This window comes from Sceloporus occidentalis, unplaced genomic scaffold (genome assembly GCF_023333645.1).
Source record: "Sceloporus occidentalis isolate IW3139 unplaced genomic scaffold, rSceOcc1.0.p SCAF_188, whole genome shotgun sequence".
Lineage (NCBI taxonomy): Eukaryota > Metazoa > Chordata > Lepidosauria > Squamata > Phrynosomatidae > Sceloporus > Sceloporus occidentalis.
This window is the reverse complement of record NW_028317168.1, coordinates 1369335-1386669: the sequence shown is the minus strand read 5'-3', so window position 1 is coordinate 1386669 and position 17335 is coordinate 1369335. Positions and strand designations below refer to the sequence as shown.

The 17335-nt window shown below is 54.9% G+C and overlaps 1 non-coding gene and 4 pseudogenes across 1 annotated transcript; all 5 read left to right on the top strand.

Annotated features, from left to right (window-relative positions):
• Positions 1 to 4245: 4245 nt before the first annotated feature.
• LOC149278486 (U2 spliceosomal RNA) lies at positions 4246 to 4452 on the top strand (annotated as a pseudogene).
• A 1712-nt stretch (positions 4453 to 6164) lies between these two features.
• Positions 6165 to 6342, top strand: LOC149278485 (U2 spliceosomal RNA; annotated as a pseudogene).
• A 1701-nt stretch (positions 6343 to 8043) lies between these two features.
• Positions 8044 to 8218, top strand: LOC149278484 (U2 spliceosomal RNA; annotated as a pseudogene).
• Positions 8219 to 9913: 1695 nt separating this feature from the next.
• LOC149278483 (U2 spliceosomal RNA) lies at positions 9914 to 10104 on the top strand. The gene has a single exon (XR_016278723.1). It is a non-coding gene; the product is annotated as a U2 spliceosomal RNA (small nuclear RNA).
• Positions 10105 to 11731: 1627 nt separating this feature from the next.
• LOC149278482 (U2 spliceosomal RNA) lies at positions 11732 to 11976 on the top strand (annotated as a pseudogene).
• The last annotated feature ends 5359 nt before the right edge of the window (positions 11977 to 17335 follow it).

Genomic DNA, 17335 nt, shown 5'->3' with positions numbered 1-17335 from the left:
AGACTGTCGTGGCCCTGCCCGCTGTCAAGGCTCCCCCTCCCCCCCCCAGAGGCAGCGCCATCCCTCCCCTGTGCTGCCTCCAACCCTCCCTGCTTCACCACCTTCACCCTCCCCCCCCTCCTCCCCCTCTCTGCAGCAGCTCTAACCCCTCCCCCAGCTGCTGCAGACCCCGACCCCGACCCTTTCCCCCCTCTTGTTTCCGCTGCAGACAACCCCCTGGAGATGCCGCCAAAAGGAGCCGGAGCCAGAAAACGCAAACATAGCGGCAAGAAGGAGGAGGAGGAGGACGAGGACAGCGAGACTGAGACGAGCCCCACCAGGAGCTCTGTCCAGAAGAGGGCGCCACCACCAGCCCCCACCGTCCCCTCTCCTCCCGAGCCCGCAAATGACGACGAAGACACGCTGGAAAAGATGGTCCAGGACCTGACCCCGTCGGATGAGCCAGCCACCGAGACCGAGGCTCTGATCCTCAACCAGCTGGACATCGACAACCAGGTCTCCCTCCTGGAACAGATGCTAGACGAGGCCGCCTGGACCCCCATGAACCCCATCGACCACGGCGGGGAAGATCCTCCCCCACCAGGGGGAGGAGGTGGTAACTAGTGCCTCTGTTTGAGCTGACCTTCTTTTTTTCTCCCAACTAATGGCGTCAATTTCTATTTTCTCCATTAATGTAAGGAGCATGAAGGACCAGTTCCGGAGGCGCGGTTTACTAACCTTCCTTTCTTCTCAGCAGTGTGATGTATATATGTTGCAGGAATGCGCTTTACCTTTCTCTCGTTCGTATCGCCATCTATGCAGGGAATGGTCTCACGGCCCGTCCTTCTGGTCCGGCGGGAACGGCTGCAAGTCGGCGGGAGTTGCTATCCTGATCCGAGGAGCCAACTTCACGGTGGACGCTGTCCAGGAGATGGTCTGCGGCAGACTTCTAGTCGTGGACGGATCCTGGGCGGGGGAGCCTGTCAGGCTCATCACCGTGTACGCCTCCCCGGAAAAGAAGCAACGCCTGGAGCTTCTCCAGAACCTGCGGACCCAGCTGACCACCGCCAGGACCGTAGTGATAGGCGGGGACTTCAACTGCCCGATCGAGGAAGGAGGGCGCACCTCCACCCACGCAACAAAACTGGACGTGACTTCGAAACTGCTCAGAGAGATTGTCACAGAGGCATCCTTAAAGGACGCTATGGGCTCCATCGGGACCGGCTCCGTGAACTATTCTTGGAGCCGGCCGGATGGCTCTGTGCGTTCCCGGATAGACTTTGTGTTCACCTCTCGGGCGGTAGAGCATCAGCAGTGCTCCATGGTGCCCTGCTACTTCTCGGACCACAGGGCTGTTCGGCTCCAGTGTGCCCTGGGCAAAGGGTTTCCTCCCGGTCCAGGCTCCTGGAAGCTGAACTGTGCCCTGTTAGAGAGGCAGGAAATTGTGGATGAGCTGCGTAATGTATATTCTGATTGTGTCAGTACCAAGTATCTGTTCCCCACTGTAACCCAGTGGTGGGAGTTTACTAAAGTAAAGCTGCGCTCTTTCTTTCAGGCTAAAGGAAGACTCCAGGCGTGTGAGAGGAAGAGGAAATTCAGACGGCTGCAACGCAAGCTGCAGTCCCTGTTGGACCTCCAACAGTGCGGATGGGACGTGGACGAGGAGCTGGAGGAGACCAAGGAGGGCCTGAAAAGGCACTTTGAGGAGGAATCCAGGCAAATCGTCTTCCGTTCCAAGGTGGAGAACCTGGAGAAGGGTGAGAAATGCAACTCTTTCTTTTTCAGGAAGCTCCACTCCGCCCACACGCCCCTGACGGAAATGAGAGACAGCGAAGGTGTGGTACGACAGGGGAAGGAGGAGGTCCAGAAAGTGGTCGTCGACTACTACCGAGATCTCTACTCCCCCAAAGACACAGACCCGGAGGCTGCCGAACGGTTCCTGTCAGGTATCACTAACACCATTGATCCCGCAGGCCGCGCAGCCATGGACGCCCCCTTGACGCTGGAGGAGCTGCACTCTGCCGCCAAATCCTTCAGGAAGGGCAGGACACCGGGCAGTGACGGTCTCCCAGCCGAGTTGTACACAACGCTGTGGGACCTCATCGGCCCGGACCTCCTCGACCTGTACGAGGAGATGGTGGTGGAGGGCAGGATGCCCCCCACGCTGAGAGAGGGAATGATCACGGTCCTGTACAAGCGGAAGGGGGAGAGACGCGACCTGAAAAATTGGCGTCCCATCTCTCTCCTGAACGTAGACTACAAGATCCTCGCCAAGGTACTAGCCACCAGGTTGAAGAAAGTCATCGGGCAGATCGTCCACCCCGACCAGACCTGCGGCATCCCAGGACGCCGGATCGCGGACAGCCTGGCCCTCATCAGGGACACGATCTACTACATCAAGGACCGCAACGTCCGTGCCGCTCTGGTCACCCTAGACCAAGAGAAGGCATTTGATCGACTGTCTCATGGTTTTATGGGTCAGGTACTGCGGAGGTTTGGGCTGGGGGAGATGTTCTGCTCTTACGCTAACCTGATGTACCTTGATATCCGCAGCTCGGTGCTGGTGAACGGCTGGAAGACTGACCCCTTCCCAGTCCTCTCTGGGGTCAGGCAAGGCTGCCCTCTCTCACCTCTTCTTTTTGTCTGTTGTATAGAGCTCTTCGCCGAGTGCATCAGACGGAATCCAGAGATCAGAGGGATCACCGCGCCGGGCAGAGACAAGAAGGAGATAAAGTGCTCGCTCTACATGGACGACGTGACCATCTTCTGCGCGGATCGCCGGTCGGTGAGAGCGCTCGTCCAGACGTGCGAGGACTTCAGCCGAGCTTCAGGCGCAAAGGTCAACTGCGGGAAGTCGGAGACCATGCTGTTCGGGCAGTGGGACCTGACTTCTGAGCCGATCCCGTTTCCCGTCCAAACCGACTTCCTAAAGATCCTGGGAGTCTGGTTCGGCAGAGACGGCGCGGCCCTGAAAAGCTGGGAGGAGAGACTCAACAAAGTAAAGCAGAAATTTGGGCTGTGGAGCCTCAGAGACCTCACCATCGAAGGGAAAGTGCTGGTGCTGCGCAACGAGATTCTTCCCGTGCTGCAGTACGTGGCTCAGGCCTGGCCCTTGCTGGTCACCATTCACCGAGCCATCAACCGAGCAGTTTTCCACTTCATCTGGGGCTCCAAAATGGACAGAGTAAAGCGCGCAGTGATGTACAAGGAACCCGGCAAGGGAGGCAAAGGAGTGCCTGACATCCCTACCATGCTGAGGACCTTCTTTGTGTGCAACTGCGTGCGCAGGACTCTCAGAGACGTAGCGAAAGGCTCTGCTGGAAACTCCATGTCTCGCTTCTTCCTGCTGCCCCTGTGGAGGCAGCTCAAGTGGGAAAAGTGGGACAGCTCCGTCCCTTACAATTGGACCATGCCCTGGTTCTACTCGGACGTGGGCAAATTTGTAAGGGAGCACCAACTGGAGGGAGTTAAACCAGACTTGTGGTTACCCCGTGTGATCCACAAGTTCATCAGAGCCAAAGACACTATGGAGAACATCCCAGGGCTCCCCGACGCCACAGCCAAGACTGTCTGGGCTAACGTGTCGTCGAGCAGGCTAACCAACAGGCATAAAGACATGGCATGGATGGCCATTCAGGGAGGCCTCCCCCTAAGGACATTTATGCATGCCAGGGGGCTGTGCAGATATAGACACTGCCCACAGTGCATTGTGGAGGAGGAGACTTCTCTTCACTTGTTCTGGCGGTGCCCGTTTGCACAGGCTTTGTTCAGAGCCCTGGAGCTGGATCTCAAGGACTCTATCGAGAGAAAGTACCTGTCTTACCATTCGGTACTTTACGGACTTTTTCCAGGAACACACACGGAGAGCGCCATTGAGGATGCTTGGCGTCTCATGTGCTGTGTAAAGGACGCTCTATGGTTTGCCAGGAACCGCCTGGTGCTGAGGAGGGAGCAGGTCACAGTCCGTGACTGCCGCAGGCTTATCCACAGCCTGCTGAGAGACTACTCTCTCAAGGACAGTCTAGAGGCTGAAGACTAGCCCCATTCTCCTCGGCCCCCTCCCCCCCCCCATTTCCCCAGGTTATGTTCCACCAAGTGCTAACCATATGCGCCACGTCTGGAAATGTAATTGTACACTGCTTCTACTGAGCTTTCCGTAACTGAAGTCGTACTGTAACGTGTATTGCCCTGCGCTGCGTCGCAGTACTGCTTATCGTCTACCTGTACCGATAATACCGATTTATGTACTCCTGCTAAAACAGGTTGATGTCTGTTTTATCATAATCAGTTTGTATAATAAACTTAAATACAAAAAAAAAATCTGTTCTTATCAGTTTAATATCTGATACGTCCCCTATCTGGGGACCATATATTAAATGGATTTTTAGAACAGGGAGATGGAAGAAGAGCTTGCTCTGTCCACTCCACGCATTGACCTGGTATTGCAGTACCTCCAGGACCGGTGCACCTCTCTTATCAGTGACCAAAAGCAGAACCCGACACAGCACAGCACAGCACAGCACAGCACAGCACAGCACAGCACAGCACAGCACAGCAAAACCGAGCAGAGCAGCGATCCGAGGAAGGGCCGAGCGACCCGGGGAGCAGCGGCAGCAGTCCAGGGTCGGTCGGCCGGTGGGTCGGTTGCTTCCTTCCTTCCTTTCTTTCCTCCCAGCTCGTCGCTGTTGCAGGCCAGTGAGTGCGTGCGTGCGTGCGTGCGTGCGTGCGTGCCTCTTGGTCGCGACACGTCACGTCACTGAAGCGTGCTGCGGTAATGTCCGTCGGAACGTAATGTAACTGTGTGTGTGTGTGTGTGTGTGTGTGTGTGTGGCCTTGGTCATGAAGGCCCATGCCGGTTGAGGGTGCATTGAAGGATTAAAGCGCTAGTGTGTTTGGTTGCTTGAAGGTTAGCGTGGCCAGCTGACGGTTGTGCTGCAGCGGCTGCAGCTGCTGCCTGGCTCCTGTGGTTCTTTTGCATGCCTTGGTTTGTGTCTCCCTCTGATGGTGGCTGACGAGGGCGAGGACGAGAGAGAGTGAGCGAGTGTTTGTCCCAGCAGCAGCAGCAGTAGCGGTTAAGAGGATTAGATGAGATGAGAGGAGATGAGATTAGAGTAAGGACTGCTACGTCTGTCAGGTGCTTAGCAGCCGATCTCGTTGAGCGGGAGGCGGAGGTGCGAACTGCCCCCCCCCCGTCCCCCCCCCCGGGGGGGCGGAGCCATGCAAATGTTTCAGGCCGCGCCGCCACGATCCCGGCGGGCCTCGTCGAGACAGAGGGCGGGCGGGCAGGCAGGCAGGAGACGGAGAGAGGGGAGAGTGTGCGAGCCGGTGGTGCTCGGCTTGGACGCAGGGGTGGTGCGGGCGGTCCTTTCCAGCCGTGGCTGCCGGCGCAGGGCTGCAGTCCGGCGCGGGGATCCGCAGAGGGAGTGCCCTGGGGGTTGGTGGGTGGCGGGCGTGCAGCGGGCGGAAGGGAGGCCCGGGGCCCGCGTGGCAGCTCGCTGCGACTGTGCGGAGCCTGGGTGGCGGGCCCGAGCCGGGCCCGCCGCCCTCTTCGGGTTATCGCTTCTCGGCCTTTTGGCTAAGATCAAGTGTAGTTCCCTTCGGCCAGGGGGGGGACTGTGCTGATCCTTTGGCCTTAGGGTTCGGGAAAGCACGAAGCCCGAGGTGCTTAAATTGCCCTGACGCAAGTCGGAGTTACCGTGTGCAGACTTGCACGCCGCTGCACACGGTAAATGCACATTTTTTGCACCGGCGGATCTTCACACTCCCTCCATCGCACCATCAGGGCATGGAGTGGAATTTATTTTTGAACCTGGCTGGGTCAGTCATGGCCCGCCCCTAAATTATTTATTTATTTATCACAATGTGTTTAAGCACGTGTGCCCATTAATTTTGATTGGATTCCACGGTCACCAAACCTTTAAGCGAGGCCACGTTTACGTTTTGGTTTTTCGATTTGGCACTTTTGTTTTCGGACACTATCTTTCGGTAGTGAAGCCAAGGGGGCTACTTCCCGATGGGAGTGCCCCATGGCGATGGGGTCTCACCCTTCGGGGAGAGTCCTAAGATCCGACCCTCCCATGGGGGGGGGGAGGAATTTGTCTGGGTTCCCCTTGTGGGGACCCAGTTTCGTATATGGCTTCCGCTGCCTCTTAGGAGCACGGAAAGCAGCACCCAAAGGAGCACGCACCTCGGGCTTCACAAAAAAAAAAATCTGTTCTTATCAGTTTAATATCTGATACGTCCCCTATCTGGGGACCATATATTAAATGGATTTTTAGAACAGGGAGATGGAAGAAGAGCTTGCTCTGTCCACTCCACGCATTGACCTGGTATTGCAGTACCTCCAGGACCGGTGCACCTCTCTTATCAGTGACCAAAAGCAGAACCCAGCACAGCACAGCACAGCACAGCACAGCACAGCACAGCACAGCACAGCAAAACCGAGCAGAGCAGCGATCCGAGGAAGGGCCGAGCGACCCGGGGAGCAGCGGCAGCAGTCCAGGGTCGGTCGGCCGGTGGGTCGGTTGCTTCCTTCCTTCCTTTCTTTCCTCCCAGCTCGTCGCTGTTGCAGGCCAGTGAGTGCGTGCGTGCCTCTTGGTCGCGACACGTCACGTCACTGAAGTGTGCTGCGGTAATGTCCGTCGGAACGTAATGTAACTGTGTGTGTGTGTGTGTGTGTGTGTGTGTGTGTGTGTGTGTGGCCTTGGTCATGAAGGCCCATGCCGGTTGAGGGTGCATTGAAGGATTAAAGCGCTAGTGTGTTTGGTTGCTTGAAGGTTAGCGTGGCCAGCTGACGGTTGTGCTGCAGCGGCTGCAGCTGCTGCCTGGCTCCTGTGGTTCTTTTGCATGCCTTGGTTTGTGTCTCCCTCTGATGGTGGCTGACGAGGGCGAGGACGAGAGAGAGTGAGCGAGTGTTTGTCCCAGCAGCAGCAGTAGCGGTTAAGAGGATTAGATGAGATGAGAGGAGATGAGATTAGAGTAAGGACTGCTACGTCTGTCAGGTGCTTAGCAGCCGATCTCGTTGAGCGGGAGGCGGAGGTGCGAACTGCCCCCCCCCCCTGGGGGCGGAGCCATGCAAATGTTTCAGGCCGCGCCGCCACGATCCCGGCGGGCCTCGTCGAGACAGAGGGAGGGCGGGCGGGCGGGCGGGCAGGCAGGAGACGGAGAGAGGGGAGAGTGTGCGAGCCGGTGGTGCTCGGCTTGGACGCAGGGGTGGTGCGGGCGGTCCTTTCCAGCCGTGGCTGCCGGCGCAGGGCTGCAGTCCGGCGCGGGGATCCGCAGAGGGAGTGCCCTGGGGGTTGGTGGGTGGCGGGCGTGCAGCGGGCGGAAGGGAGGCCCGGGGCCCGCGTGGCAGCTCGCTGCGACTGTGCGGAGCCTGGGTGGCGGGCCCGAGCCGGGCCCGCCGCCCTCTTCGGGTTATCGCTTTTCGGCCTTTTGGCTAAGATCAAGTGTAGTTCCCTTCGGACAGGGGGGGGACTATGCTGATCCTCTGGCCTTAGGGTTCGGGAAAGCACGAAGCCCGAGGTGCTTAAATTGCCCTGACGCAAGTCGGAGTTACCGTGTGCAGACTTGCACGCCGCTGCACACGGTAAATGCACATTTTTTGCACCGGCGGATCTTCACACTCCCTCCATCGCACCATCAGGGCATGGAGTGGAATTTATTTTTGAACCTGGCTGGGTCAGTCATGGCCCGCCCCTAAATTATTTATTTCTTTATCACAATGTGTTTAAGCACGTGTGCCCATTAATTTCGATTGGATTTTCACGGTCACCAAACCTTTAAGCGAGGCCACGTTCACGATTTGGTTTTTCGATTTGGCACTTTTGTTTTTGGACACTACCTTTTGGTGGTGAAGCCAAGGGGGCTACTTCCCGATGGGAGTGCCCCATGGCGATGGGGTCTCACCCTTCGGGGAGAGTCCTAAGATCCGACCCTCCCATGGGGGGGGGGAGGAATTTGTCTGGGTTCCCCTTGTGGGGACCCAGTTTCGTATATGGCTTCCGCTGCCTCTTAGGAGCACGGAAAGCAGCACCCAAAGGAGCACGCACCTCGGGCTTAAAAAAAAAATAAAAAAATAAAAAAATCTGTTCTTATCAGTTTAATATCTGATACGTCCCCTATCTGGGGACCATATATTAAATGGATTTTTAGAACAGGGAGATGGAAGAAGAGCTTGCTCTGTCCACTCCACGCATTGACCTGGTATTGCAGTACCTCCAGGACCGGTGCACCTCTCTTATCAGTGACCAAAAGCAGAACCCGACCCAGCACAGCACAGCACAGCACAGCACAGCACAGCACAGCAAAACCGAGCAGAGCAGCGATCCGAGGAAGGGCCGAGCGACCCGGGGAGCAGCGGCAGCAGTCCAGGGTCGGTCGGCCGGTGGGTCGGTTGCTTCCTTCCTTCCTTTCTTTCCTCCCAGCTCGTCGCTGTTGCAGGCCAGTGAGTGCGTGCGTGCCTCTTGGTCGCGACACGTCACGTCACTGAAGTGTGCTGCGGTAATGTCCGTCGGAACGTAATGTAACTGTGTGTGTGTGTGTGTGTGTGTGTGTGTGTGTGTGTGTGTGGCCTTGGTCATGAAGGCCCATGCCGGTTGAGGGTGCATTGAAGGATTAAAGCGCTAGTGTGTTTGGTTGCTTGAAGGTTAGCGTGGCCAGCTGACGGTTGTGCTGCAGCGGCTGCAGCTGCTGCCTGGCTCCTGTGGTTCTTTTGCATGCCTTGGTTTGTGTCTCCCTCTGATGGTGGCTGACGAGGGCGAGGACGAGAGAGAGTGAGCGAGTGTTTGTCCCAGCAGCAGCAGTAGCGGTTAAGAGGATTAGATGAGATGAGATGAGAGGAGATGAGATTAGAGTAAGGACTGCTACGTCTGTCAGGTGCTTAGCAGCCGATCTCGTTGAGCGGGAGGCGGAGGTGCGAACTGCCCCCCCCCCGGGGGGGCGGAGCCATGCAAATGTTTCAGGCCGCGCCGCCACGATCCCGGCGGGCCTCGTCGAGACAGAGGGAGGGCGGGCGGGCAGGCAGGAGACGGAGAGAGGGGAGAGTGTGCGAGCCGGTGGTGCTCGGCTTGGACGCAGGGGTGGTGCGGGCGGTCCTTTCCAGCCGTGGCTGCCGGCGCAGGGCTGCAGTCCGGCGCGGGGATCCGCAGAGGGAGTGCCCTGGGGGTTGGTGGGTGGCGGGCGTGCAGCGGGCGGAAGGGAGGCCCGGGGCCCCGGCCCAGGGCCCGCGTGGCAGCTCGCTGCGACTGTGCGGAGCCTGGGTGGCGGGCCCGAGCCGGGCCCGCCGCCCTCTTCGGGTTATCGCTTCTCGGCCTTTTGGCTAAGATCAAGTGTAGTTCCCTTCGGGGGGGGGGGGACTATGCTGATCCTCTGGCCTTAGGGTTCGGGAAAGCATGAAGCCCGAGGTGCTTAAATTGCCCTGACGCAAGTCGGAGTTACCGTGTGCAGACTTGCACGCCGCTGCACACGGTAAATGCATATTTTTTGCACCGGCGGATCTTCACACTCCCTCCATTGCACCATCAGGGCATGGAGTGGAATTTATTTTTGAACCTGCCTGGGTCAGTTATGGCCCGCCCCTAAATTATTTATATTATTTATCACAATGTGTTTAAGCACGTGTGCCCATTAATTCTGATTGGATTCCACGGTCGCCAAACCTTTAAGCGAGGCCACGTTTACGTTTTGGTTTTTTGATTTGGCACTTTTGTTTTTGGACACTATCTTTTGGTAGTGAAGCCAAGGGGGCTACTTCCCGATGGGAGTGCCCCATGGCGATGGGGTCTCACCCTTCGGGGAGAGTCCTAAGATCCGACCTTCCCATGGGGGGGGGGGAGGAATTTGTCTGGGTTCCCCTTGTGGGGACCCAGTTTCGTATATGGCTTCCGCTGCCTCTTAGGAGCACGGAAAGCAGCACCTAAAGGAGCACGCACCTCGGGCTTCAAAAAAAAAAAAAAAAAAAAAAAAAAAAAATCTGTTCTTATCAGTTTAATATCTGATACGTTCCCTATCTGGGGACCATATATTAAATGGATTTTTAGAACAGGGAGATGGAAGAAGAGCTTGCTCTGTCCACTCCACGCATTGACCTGGTATTGCAGTACCTCCAGGACCGGTGCACCTCTCTTATCAGTGACCAAAAGCAGAACCCAACCCAGCAAAGCAAAGCAAATCCGAGCGGAGCAACGATCCGAGGAAGGGCCGAGCGACCCGGGGAGCAGCGGCAGCAGTCCAGGGTCGGTCGGCCGGTGGGTCGGTTGCTTCCTTCCTTCCTTTCTTTCTTTCCTCCCAGCTCGTCGCTGTTGCAGGCCAGTGAGTGCGTGCGTGCCTCTTGGTCGCGACACGTCACGTCACTGAAGTGTGCTGCGGTAATGTCCGTCGGAACGTAACGTAACTGTGATGTCCTGCTGTCGTGTGGCCTCATGCCGCGTGTGTGTGGCTGGCCTTGGTCATGAAGGCCCATGCTGGTTGAGGGTGCATTGAAGGATTAAAGCGCTAGTGTGTTTGGTTGCTTGAAGGTTAGCGTGGCCAGCTGACGGTTGTGCTGCAGCGGCTGCAGCTGCTGCCTGGCTCCTGTGGTTCTTTTGCATGCCTTGGTTTGTGTCTCCCTCTGATGGTGGCTGACGAGGGCGAGGACGAGAGAGAGTGAGCGAGTGTTTGTCCCAGCAGCAGCAGTAGCGGTTAAGAGGATTAGATGAGATGAGAGGAGATGAGATTAGAGTAAGGACTGCTACGTCTGTCAGGTGCTTAGCAGCCGATCTCGTTGAGCGGGAGGCGGAGGTGCGAACTGCCCCCCCCCCCTGGGGGCGGAGCCATGCAAATGTTTCAGGCCGCGCCGCCACGATCCCGGCGGGCCTCGTCGAGACAGAGGGAGGGAGGGTGGGCGGGCAGGCAGGAGACGGAGAGAGGGGAGAGTGTGCGAGCCGGTGGTGCTCGGCTTGGACGCAGGGGTGGTGCGGGCGGTCCTTTCCAGCCGTGGCTGCCGGCGCAGGGCTGCAGTCCGGCGCGGGGATCCGCAGAGGGAGTGCCCTGGGGGTTGGTGGGTGGCGGGCGTGCAGCGGGCGGAAGGGAGGCCCGGGGCCCCGGCCCAGGGCCCGCGTGGCAGCTCGCTGCGACTGTGCGGAGCCTGGGTGGCGGGCCCGAGCCGGGCCCGCCGCCCTCTTCGGGTTATCGCTTCTCGGCCTTTTGGCTAAGATCAAGTGTAGTTCCCTTCGGACCGGGGGGGGGACTATGCTGATCCTCTGGCCTTAGGGTTCGGGAAAGCATGGAGCCCGAGGTGCTTAAATTGCCCTGACGCAAGTCGGAGTTACCGTGTGCAGACTTGCACGCCGCTGCACACGGTAAATGCACATTTTTTGCACCGGCGGATCTTCACACTCCCTCCATCGCACCATCAGGGCATGGAGTGGAATTTATTTTTGAACCTGGCTGGGTCAGTTATGGCCCGCCCCTAAATTATTTATATTATTTATTCATCACAATGTGTTTAAGCACGTGTGCCCATTAATTTTGATTGGATTTTCACGGTCACCAAACCTTTTAGCGAGGCCACGTTCACGTTTTGGTTTTTCGATTTGGCACTTTTGTTTTCGGACACTACCTTTTGGTAGTGAAGCCAAGGAGGCTACTTCCCGATGGGAGTGCCCCATGGCGATGGGGTCTCACCCTTCGGGGAGAGTCCTAAGATCCGACCCTCCCATGGGGGGGGGGAGGAATTTGTCTGGGTTCCCCTTGTGGGGACCCAGTTTCGTATATGGCTTCTGCTGCCTCTTTGGAGCACAGAACGCATCACCCAAAGGAGCACGCACCTCGGGCTTCAAAAAAAAAAAAAAAAAAAAAAAAAAATCTGTTCTTATCAGTTTAATATCTGATACGTCCCCTATCTGGGGACCATATATTAAATGGATTTTTAGAACAGGGAGATGGAAGAAGAGCTTGCTCTGTCCACTCCACGCATTGACCTGGTATTGCAGTACCTCCAGGACCGGTGCACCTCTCTTATCAGTGACCAAAAGCAGAACCCAACCCAGCAAAGCAAAGCAAATCCGAGCGGAGCAACGATCCGAGGAAGGGCCGAGCGACCCGGGGAGCAGCGGCAGCAGTCCAGGGTCGGTCGGCCGGTGGGTCGGTTGCTTCCTTCCTTCCTTCCTTTCTTTCCTCCCAGCTCGTCGCTGTTGCAGGCCAGTGAGTGCGTGCGTGCCTCTTGGTCGCGACACGTCACGTCACTGAAGTGTGCTGCGGTAATGTCCGTCGGAACGTAATGTAACTGTGTGTGTGTGTGTGTGTGTGTGTGTGTGTGTGTGTGTGTGTGTGTGTGTGTGTGTGTGTGTGTGTGTGTGTGTGTGTGTGTGTGTGTGTGTGTGTGTGTGTGTGTGTGTGTGTGTGTGTGTGGCCTTGGTCATGAAGGCCCATGCCGGTTGAGGGTGCATTGAAGGATTAAAGCGCTAGTGTGTTTGGTTGCTTGAAGGTTAGCGTGGCCAGCTGACGGTTGTGCTGCAGCGGCTGCAGCTGCTGCCTGGCTCCTGTGGTTCTTTTGCATGCCTTGGTTTGTGTCTCCCTCTGATGGTGGCTGACGAGGGCGAGGACGAGAGAGAGTGAGCGAGTGTTTGTCCCAGCAGCAGCAGTAGCGGTTAAGAGGATTAGATGAGAGGAGATGAGATTAGAGTAAGGACTGCTACGTCTGTCAGGTGCTTAGCAGCCGATCTCGTTGAGCGGGAGGCGGAGGTGCGAACTGCCCCCCCCCCCTGGGGGCGGAGCCATGCAAATGTTTCAGGCCGCGCCGCCACGATCCCGGCGGGCCTCGTCGAGACAGAGGGCGGGCGGGCAGGCAGGAGACGGAGAGAGGGGAGAGTGTGCGAGCCGGTGGTGCTCGGCTTGGACGCAGGGGTGGTGCGGGCGGTCCTTTCCAGCCGTGGCTGCCGGCGCAGGGCTGCAGTCCGGCGCGGGGATCCGCAGAGGGAGTGCCCTGGGGGTTGGTGGGTGGCGGGCGTGCAGCGGGCGGAAGGGAGGCCCGGGGCCCCGGCCCAGGGCCCGCGTGGCAGCTCGCTGCGACTGTGCGGAGCCTGGGTGGCGGGCCCGAGCCGGGCCCGCCGCCCTCTTCGGGTTATCGCTTCTCGGCCTTTTGGCTAAGATCAAGTGTACTTGTACAGGAGATCTTAGCCAGAGGTCTTAGTGTCAGCGGAGTACGGCCCTCGGCCTCCCGGCATCGGCCCCTTCATTGGGGTCTTAAGCCGGGTGCTGCTATAGGGGGTCCCGTCAGAGCTGGCACTGGGAACGTGGAGCGATCGGCGTGATGGCGATACCGAACTTTCCGAATACGGTGCGCAGGTGTATTGAGGATGAAGAACGTCGGAGGAGGATTTCGCTGGAGGAAGTTCAGGTGAAAATCGTGGAAGGTCTGTTGCAGATGCCAAGAGGGGAGATTTTTTGCCTTCAGGATTTTGGGTTCCGTGGTTTCTTTGACATTACTTTCAAATCGGTTTGGGGAGCACGGAATTTGATGGAGCGGAGTCTTACCCATGCTGATCATGTTTTGTTACGTGGCATTGTTTTTCGTCCCTCGGTTGCGGTGCGGAAAGTATGTATTACGGTGCATATATACAATCCCTTTGTGCCAGATGATGCGATCTGTGCGTTTTTGAGCCAATATGCGTCCAAAGTGGAAGAACCGGAGTATATGCGGAATCCTTTTGGCGTGTATAATGGTAGGAGAAGGTTTTGGGTTACCTTAAAACCCGACGAGAAGGGATATGGAGGGATGATGCATCCACCGCAGAACTTCTCTATCGGGGGGAATCAGGGATATCTTTTTTATCCCAACTGTCCTACCTTTTGTCGGAAGTGCTTTAAGTTCGGGCACACTAGTGAGCACTGCGTCGAAGACCAGAAGGTTTGCCGTAATTGCAGGCAGAAGGGACATATGGCCTTTGAGTGTCCAAACCCCAGGAAATGTGATCTCTGTGGAGATGTGGGGCATGGGGCGTGGTCATGTCCCGTGTTGAGAGAGCAGCGGAAGAAAGCTGCAGAAAGGCAGGAGGAGGAGGAGAGGAGGATAGAGGCTGAGCGGTCTGCGCATGTGGATCGGTTGGTGGAGCAATTTTCTCTTGCATCTGGAGCGTCTGTCAAACCGCCGCCGGAAGATCGGCCTGCGGTTTCTGTGGCGTCGGAGCGAGTAATTGAAGATGTGGCTGTGAGTCCGGTACAAAGTGCCGTTGTGGATCCAGAGATGGAAATTACGCCTCAACAGGAAGATCTCCTGTTGGAGGTAATTAAGGATCCTCTGCTTATCGGTGCAGATCTGCCAGATATTGGTGGTTTGGAGCAGGAACCAGGGCAGGCGGGAGTCAGGTTTGTAGAAGACGTGATGATAGATGCAGGAGAGGGTTGTAGTGCTGAAAAAAGAGTTCGGGAGTGTGAGAGTGGGTCCTCACCGGATTCCCCCCGGTTAGATGTGTTATCAGAAAGCGAAGGAAGCTGTTCTCCGCTCTCTGTATGTTCTGAAGATCCAGGAGGTGTTTTCAGCCGAAGAGTGGCAGATCCTATGAGGAGTTATTCCGAGGTTGTGGAGGAGACTTTGACTAAAAAGTTTCGATCGGGGACATGAGGGGTGTAGTATGAAGAGTGCTGATGAGTATTAAATTATGAGGTCTCTTTGTATTGCATCCCTCAATGTAAGAAGCATTAAGGGTGCTGCACAGCGTGTAGTGGTCTTTGAGGCTCTTAAGGGGCAAAGAGCAGATATTTTTTGTCTGCAAGAATGTAATTTGGCAGGACCATTGCAGAGTCAGCCTTGGACTTTGGGTCCTTCTGTTTTTTCGTTTGGGGTTAGGCGGAATTGTGGGGTGGCGGTGTTGTTTCGTAGTTTTGATTTTCAGGTGGTTAGGGTGGTGGAAATAGAATATGGGAGGGCGTTAGTGGTTTTCTTTAGATATGGGGGGGGTTGGGTTCAAATTAATTAATGTGTATGCTCCTGTAGATAGGAAAGAAAGGATAACGCTATTGCAGCACGTGAAATTATGGTTACCAGGGAGAGAGTGTGTGTTTTTGGTGGGTGACTTTAATTGTGTGCTTAAGAATGAGGATAGAGTGGGTGGGAGGAAAGGTGCGAATTTGGATGGGTCTAGTAGGGAGTTGGGGCAGATGGTGGAAGATTTTGGATTGTTAGATTCAGTTATGTTACATAAATCGTCAGAGAAGTTTTTTTCTTTCTTTAGTGAGGATGGGAGTGTGTGTTCCAGGATTGATTTTATTTTCTTTTCTAAAAATATGAGTGGGAGGGAGATGATAGGTGTGCGTTTGCCTTTTACGGATCATGTTTGTGTGTTATGTACAGTGGAGTTTGTAGAGGAAGTTATAATGGGTCGTGGTCAATGGAAGTTGAATGTGTCTTTGATGGATGATGGATGGGTGGTGAAGTGTTTTGAAAGATTCTTCCTGGGGCTGCGGAGAAAGAAACGGTGTTTTATGTCAATCAGTAGGTGGTGGGAGTTTGTTAAGGTGCAAGTGCGGATGTTTTTTGTGAGAATAGGGAAAGTTAGAGCTAGGAATGAAAGGAAAGAATTGATGATGTGGCAGAAACGTTTGGAGTATTTGAGGAAATTGAGGGTGCTTGGGTTGGATGTGAAGAATGATTTGATTGAGGCAAGGCAGCAGGTGAGTCAGTATATGGAAAAGAAAGGTAAGAAGATAATGTTTCGAGCTAGGGTGAAAGTGTTAGAGGAAGATGAGAAGTGTACGAGGTTTTTTTTCAAGAAAGTATTTGGTGGTAAGAGTCTGATGGAGAGTGTGTTGAATAAGGATGGAGTAGCTGTGGAAGGAGTAGGGGTTTTGGATGTTGTATTAGAGTTCTATAGGGATTTGTATGTTGAGAAAACAAGAGATTGGAGGGTGGAAAGGGAGATTTTGGAGGGTGTGGAAGCGGTAGTGGATAGTGTGGATGCAGAGGATTTGGTGAAAGATGTGACGAAAGAGGAGCTAGAAAAGGTACTGAAAAGCATGGCTAAAGGTAAGACGCCAGGATGTGATGGGTTGCCTGTGGAATTTTATTGTAAGTTTTGGGATCTGATAGGGGATGATTTTACTGAAGCTTGTGTGGAGGTTTTGCGTAAGAATGAGTTGATTGATTCTATGAAAGAGGGTGTGATTGTGCTGTTATTTAAGAAAGGAGATAAAAAAGATTTGAAGAATTGGAGGCCAATCACATTGTTGAATGTGGACTATAAGGTGTTAGCGAAAGTGTTGGCAAATCGGTTAAGGTTGATTGTGCATAATTTGGTTGGGGAAGAGCAAGTGTGTGCTGTGCCGGGTAGACAGATTGGGGATAGTTTGGTTGTGTTGCGTGATGTGTTGTGGTATTGCATGGATAGGAAGTTGGAAGTGGCGGTGGCAACTATTGATTTTGAGAAGGCGTATGATAGAGTAGCGCATGGATTTTTGTTTGGGGTTTTAGAGAGGTTGGGGATACCGGGGGGGATGTTGAAGTGGTTGAAAATGTTATATGAAGGAATTAGTAGTAGAGTAATGGTGAATGGTTGTTTGACTGAGAGTTTTGGTGTAATGTCTGGGGTGAGACAAGGGTGTCCGTTGTCGCCGATTTTGTTTATATGCGTGATTGAACCTTTGTTAAGGATGATTAGGTGTGATAAGGTGGTGAGAGGTGTAGAAGTACCGGGAAGTGGGGGTAGAAGTTTGAAAGTGTTAGGTTATATGGACGATGTGACGGTAGTATGTAGAACGCAAGCTGGGTTAAGGAGGGTGAAGCTGTTGGTGGAGGGATTTTGTATGGGGAGTGGTTTCCGGGTGAATTGGGATAAATGTGCTTGTAAGGCTTTTGGTGAGTGGCGGGAGTTGGGGTTGTGTGGATGGCCTGTTAAGAGTGAAGCGATCGAGGTGTTGGGGGTGAAATTTGATGATAAGTTGAATGGATGTGATAGCTGGGAGAAGGTGGTTGGGAAAGTGAAACAGAAGATAGGGTTTTGGTCGTCTAGGACTTTGTCTTTTTCTGGAAGGGTGTTGATTGTGAAGGTGGTGATTGTTCCTTTGTTGTTGTACTTGAATGTGGTTTTTCCAGTAAGTGTGAGAGTAATTAGGAAATTGGTGAGAAGTTTATTTTTATTTTTTTGGAATTCTAGGATGGAGCGATTGAGAAGGCAGAAAGTGATGTTGAAGACGGAGAATGGGGGTATGGACATGCCAGATGTTGAGCGGTTTTTGTTGGTGCAATATATACGGGTGTGTGTGAAGGTGAGTAAGAAGGATTCAATGGTGGGTTGCATGTTGAGGTATGCTGCGGGTGGTTTGTTGAGGAAGTATGGTTTGTATGAACTTGATCGTAAGAAGCCTGTGTGTTTTAAGGTGC